The following is a 5,955-nucleotide window of genomic DNA, read 5'->3' as shown; positions in this document are numbered from 1 at the left end:
CAATCTTGATGACAAGCCTATTATGCGGCATTTTATCAAACGCCTTTTGAAAATCCATATACACCACCTCAACTGCATTGCCCTCATCGACCCTCTCTGTTACCTCATCAAAAAACTCTATCAAGTTAGTTACACACGATTTGCCTTTAACAAATCCATGCTGGCTTTCCCTAATTAATCCACGCTTGTCCAAGTGACTGTTAATTCTGTCCTGGATTATTGTTTCTAAAAGTTTCCCCACCACTGAGGTTAAACTGACTGGCCTGTAGTTGCTGGGTTTATCCTTACACCCTTTTTTGAACAAGGGTGTAACATTTGCAATTCTCCAGTCCTCTGGCACCACCCCCGTATCTAAGGATGTTTGGAAGATTATGGCCAGTACCTCCGCAATTTACACCCTTACTTCCCTCAGCAACCGAGGATACATCCCATTCGGACCGGGTGACTTATCTACTTTAAGTACAGACAGACTTTCTAGTACCTCCTCTTTATCAATTTTTAGCCCATCCAGTATCTTAACAACATCTTCCTTTACTGAGACTCTGGCAGCATCTTCTTCCTTGGTAAAGATAGATGCAAAGTACTCGGCCATGCCCTTTGCCTCCATGAGTAGATCTCCTTTTCGGTCCCTGATCGGTCCCACCCCTCCTCTTACTACCCGTTTACTATTTATATGTCTGTAGAAGACTTTTGGATTCCCTTTTATGTTAACCACCAGTCTATTCTCATACTCTCTCTTTGCCCCTCTTATTTCCTTTTTCACTTCCCTTCTGAACTTTCTATATTGATCCTGGTTCTCACTTGTGTTATCAACCTGACATCTGTCATCCGCCCCTTTTTTCTGCTTCATCTTACTCTCTATCAGTGAATAACCTCACATTTCCCCATATTATACTCCATCTGCCACCTTCTTGCCCACTCACTTAACCTGTCTATATCCCTTTGCAGACTCTTTGTGTCCTCCTCACAGCTTACTTTCCCACCTAACTTTGTATCATCAGCAAATTTTACTCAGTCCCTTCATTTAAGTCATTGATATAGATTGTAAATATCATTGTGATACGTTCCTCTGCCCAGTTTTAGTGGAGGTGTTAATCTGCTTAAAGTAAATGGGCTAACAACGCCATCAGAACATCAGGCACAGGGCTGTCGTACGCACTTGTTAAGTGTTCATCCACCGGTATCAGCTGCAGAAATTTCTAGGCGTTAAATTTAACATTTTTGCTTCATTCTAGGATGGCCTTTAAATAAAGAGTGTATCCACGCTGTTCGGTTTGTGAACCAGTTGAGGGCGCTGCTGTCCCTTCCATTTATTTAGGGTCTGAGTTGCACTCTGACCTGTTGTGTCCTGTCCGTTCACTTTCTGGGTCCAGTGAAGGCTGGGTGTGCGGGCCCAGCTCTCCGAGCTGTAGCCACATGCCCTCTACACCCTGAGACAAGCAGCAACGTGAGACTGGGAATTCAATTTTTACAATCAGACCAAATTTTATTTTAACATTCGGTCTTCCCAAGCTGGGAAAATGAGGCTAGTGAATTATATAAAGTGTGTTTCTTCTCTGAAGACAAGGGTCTGATTATTGCTCAGTAATTATTGTTTCCTGTTTCTCTGCACTCACCTCTGGTATCTTTCTTCTTCAGGACAAAATGCTGGTTTAATACAAACTGTTTTTCATATATTGCTGGGATCTAATAGCCTTAGAAAAAAGAAAGACTTGCATTTATATAGCGCCTTTCACAACCTCAGAACGCCCCAAAGCGCTTTGCAGCTAATGAAGAACTTTTGAAGTGTAACCACTGTTGCAGTTGTAATGCAGCCAATTAGTGCACAGCAAGATCAATGACCAGATAATTGGTTGTGGGATAACTATTGGCCCAGGACACCGGGTAGAACTCCCCTGCTCTTCTTTGAAATAGTACTGTCGGATCTTTTACATCCACCTGAGACAGGGCCTCGATTTAACGTCTCATCTGGAGGATAGCATCTCCGACAGTGCAGAACCCCCTCAGTATTGCACTGGGAGTGTCAGCCTAGATTTTGTGAATGTGTTGTCGCCTTCCAAATCTGTGTCCGTATTTCATGCAGCTCCATGTTTGAATCCCTCCAAAATCGTTTCCGCCCTTGACACAGCACTGAAACGGCCCTTACCAAAGTCACAAATGATATCCTATGTGATTGTGACCGTGGTAAACTATCCCTCCTCATTCTTCTCGATCTGTCTGCAGCCTTTGATACAGTTGACCACACCATCCTCCTCCAACGCATCTCCTCCAACGCGTCTCCTCAAGCATAAAGCTGGGTGGGACTGTGCTCGCCTGGTTCCATTCTTATCTATCCAGTAGTAGCCAGAGAATCTGCAATGGCTTCTCATCCTGCTCCCGTACTGTTACCTCTGGAGTCCCCCAAGGATCTATCCTGGGCCCCCTCCTATTTCTCATCTATATGCTGCCCCTTGGCGACATCATCTGAAAACACAAAACCCACGACCTCTACCACCTAGAAGGACAAGGGCAGCAGGCACATGGGAACACCACCACCTGCACGTTCCCCTCCAAGTCACACACCATCCCAACTTGGAAATATATCGCCGTTCCTTCATCGTCGCAGGGTCAAAATCCTGGAACTCTCTACCTAACAGCACTGTGGGAGAACCTTCACCACACGGACTGCAGCGGTTCAAGAAGGTGGCTCACCACCACCTTCTCAAGAGCAATTAGGGATGGGCAATAAATGACGGCCTCGCCAGCCCACATCCCTTGAACGAATAAAAAAAAAGGTTCCACATGTACACTGATGACACCCAGCTCTCTCTCACCACCACCTCTCTCGACCCCCTTCACTGCTTTTGATTTGACTCATTCACCTGACGAAGGGGATAATCTCCGAAAGCTTGTGATTTTAAAATAAAATTGTTGGACTATAACCTGGTGTTGTAAGATTCCTTACATTTGATTTGTCACATTGCTTGTCCGACATCCAGTATTGGATGAGCAGAAATTTCTTCCAACTAAACCGAAGCCATTGTCTTTGGTCCCCACCACAAACTCCGTTCCTTAGCCACCGACTCCATCCCTCTCCCTGCCACTGTCTGAGACCGAACCAGACCGTTCGCAACCTTGACGTCCTATTTGACCCTGAGATGAGCTTCCGACCACATATCCGCTCCATCACCAAGACCGCCTATTTCCACCTCCGTAACATCGCCCGTCTCCGCCACTGCCTCAGCTCATCTGCTGCTGAAACCCTCATCCATGCCTTTTGTTACCTCTAGACTTGACTATGCCAATGCTCTCCTGACCGGCCTCCCATCTTCCACCCTCCATAAACTTGAGCTCATCCAAAACTCTGCTGCCCCTATCCTAACTCGCACCAAGTCCCTTTCTCCCATCACCCCTGTGCTCGCTGACCTACATTGGCTCTCGGTCCAGCAATGCCTCGATTTTAAAATTCTCATCCTTGATTTCAAATCCCTCCATGGCCTTGCCCCTCCCTATCTCTGTAACCTCCTCCGGCCCTACAACCCTCCGAGATCTCTGCGCTCCTCCAATTCTGGCCTCTTGCCCATCCCCCGATTTCCATCACTCCACCATTGGCGGCCGTGCCTTCAGCTGCCTAGGTCCTAAGCTCTGGAATTCCCTCCCTAAACCTCTCCACCTCTCTGTCCTTAAAACCTACCTCTTTGACCAAGCTTTTGGTCACCTGTCCTAATATCTCCTTATGTGACTGTGTGTCAAATTTTGGTTGCTAACGCTCCTGTGAAGTGCCTTGGGACGTTTTACTGCGTTAAAGGTGGCGCAATATAAATGCAAATAGTTGTTTGTGCTCAAGTCTCTCGAGTGGGACTTGAACCCACAACATTCTGACTCAAAGGTGAGAGTGCTACCCACTGAGACACGGCTGACATTAATAGCTCTGCTTTGACCAGGGGTCGACTAATTCACTTCCCTCACTGTAATCCTTGCATAAACCAACGGGCACCAGGATATAGCCGGGATGGTGGTGATAAAGGCCCTCCCAGTGTGGTCTTTCCAACACGCTCAGAACCTCAGCGCCACCGTGAGCTGCCCTCGAGGGTCCGGCAGGGAGGAGACTGTCGTCCACCTCCTGATGGACTGCCCCTTCGCGCAGAGAGTGTGGAGAGAGATGCGTTGGTATCTGTCCCGTTTCATCCCCAACAGTTCGGTAACACAGGACGCCGTGCTCTACGGATTGTTCCCGGGACGCGCACCGAGACAGATATCACCTGCGGCTGGAAGACCTGATGAGGGAGGCCCTTTGGTCCACCCGAAACCTGCTGGTCTTCCAGCTGAAGGAACAGTCCACGACCGAGTGTTGCCGACTGGCACACTCCAAGGTCCAGGAGTACGTGCTGCGGGACGCACTGAAGTGTGGTGCGACCTATGCAAAGGCTCTAAGGGGAAAGGCCACCGTGTAAGGCCATCCCACCTCGTAGAGCATGTATTATAGGATATGTACAGTTTTAAAAATTGTAACATTGCGATCATAGTGTATATGATCTGTCGAACCATAGAAAAGATACAGCACAGAAAGGGGCCATTCGGCCCATTGTGTCCACGCCAGCTCGAAAAACAACCAGATGCCCATTCTAATCCCACCTTCCAGCACCCGGTCCGTAGCCCTGCAGTTTACAGCACTTTAGGTGCAGGTCCAGGTACTTTTTAAAAGAGTTGAGGGTCCCTGCCTCTACCACCAATTCGGGCAGCGAATTGGCAGCATTAGCGGGTAAAAATGTTTTTCCTCATGTCCCCTCTAATCCTTCCGCCAATCAGCTTCAATCTATGTCCTCTAGAACTTTCCACTAGGGGAAACAGGTACTTCCTGTCTACTCTATCTGGGCCCCTCATAATTTTGTACACCTCAATCAAGTCTCCCCTCAGCCTCCTCTGCTCCAAGGAAAACAACCCCAGCCTATCCCATCTCTCCTCGTAGCTGTACTGTGCTGCATTTTGTGCTCTCTATTTGAACTGTGTGTAAATTGTGTGTATCTTTAAATTTTATGAAGTAAAGTATATTTTGAAATATAAAAGGTAATCCTTGCATAAACTTCTATAATTTTCTGATGATTTGTGCTGCTGATGCCCACTCTCTCTTTTACTGTTTCCCCACATCCATCCATTTTAAACTCTTAATGTCCTTTTACAATTTGAGCTCACTCCAGATACTTTGTCCGTGCAAAACGCAATGCACTCTGCTCCCATAGAAAGAGTCAAGAGGCGAGCACTCACTCCCACAGTTAATCCATCTTCAGTGATGTCGGTTGAGGAAGGAATATTGGATAGCCCCTTGTGGAACTCCCTCTTCTTACTCAACTACTCCCATCTTCCTGAGCAGGCAGAATTGAGCCTCAGTTCAAGGTCACATCTAAAGGACGGCACACTCTGGTAATGTCACACTCCCTCAGTACTGCACTGGGAGTGTCACTCTAGTTTATGTGGTCAAGTCTCTGGAATGGGCCTTGAACCCACAACCTGCTCACTCCAGAGATGAAAGTGCTACTACTGGGCCAAACTGAGAGGTGTGAGCAGCGGGGGTTAATAGGGGTGGGAGAAAGCAAGTGATCAGAACCAGAGGTAATCTGTGGCCTCCATTTAACACCTCATCGGACCGACAGCACCAGTGACAATGGAGCACTCCCTGACACAAGCGTCAGTCTAGATTATGCACTCAAGTACTGGAAGTTAACGCCTTCATGTGTGAACTTCCGCAATTACAAGTTCTACTCTGGACTGAGGCTAGCATTGGGTTCAGATATGATGCACCCCTTGCTGGAATGTCCTGCTAATGCCCACTGTTTTAGACTCAACACATGAAACCTGCCCACTTGAATGAAGGACTGGGAACTCCTAATGCTCGTGCAGAAGTCACTGCCTTTGAGAGAAGTCAGGAGGAGATAAAAAACAAATGACAAACACAATTTGATAAAATATTGTTTATTA

This window comes from Heptranchias perlo, chromosome 18 (assembly GCF_035084215.1).
Source record: "Heptranchias perlo isolate sHepPer1 chromosome 18, sHepPer1.hap1, whole genome shotgun sequence".
NCBI lineage: Eukaryota > Metazoa > Chordata > Chondrichthyes > Hexanchiformes > Hexanchidae > Heptranchias > Heptranchias perlo.
This window is presented reverse-complemented; position numbering follows the sequence as displayed.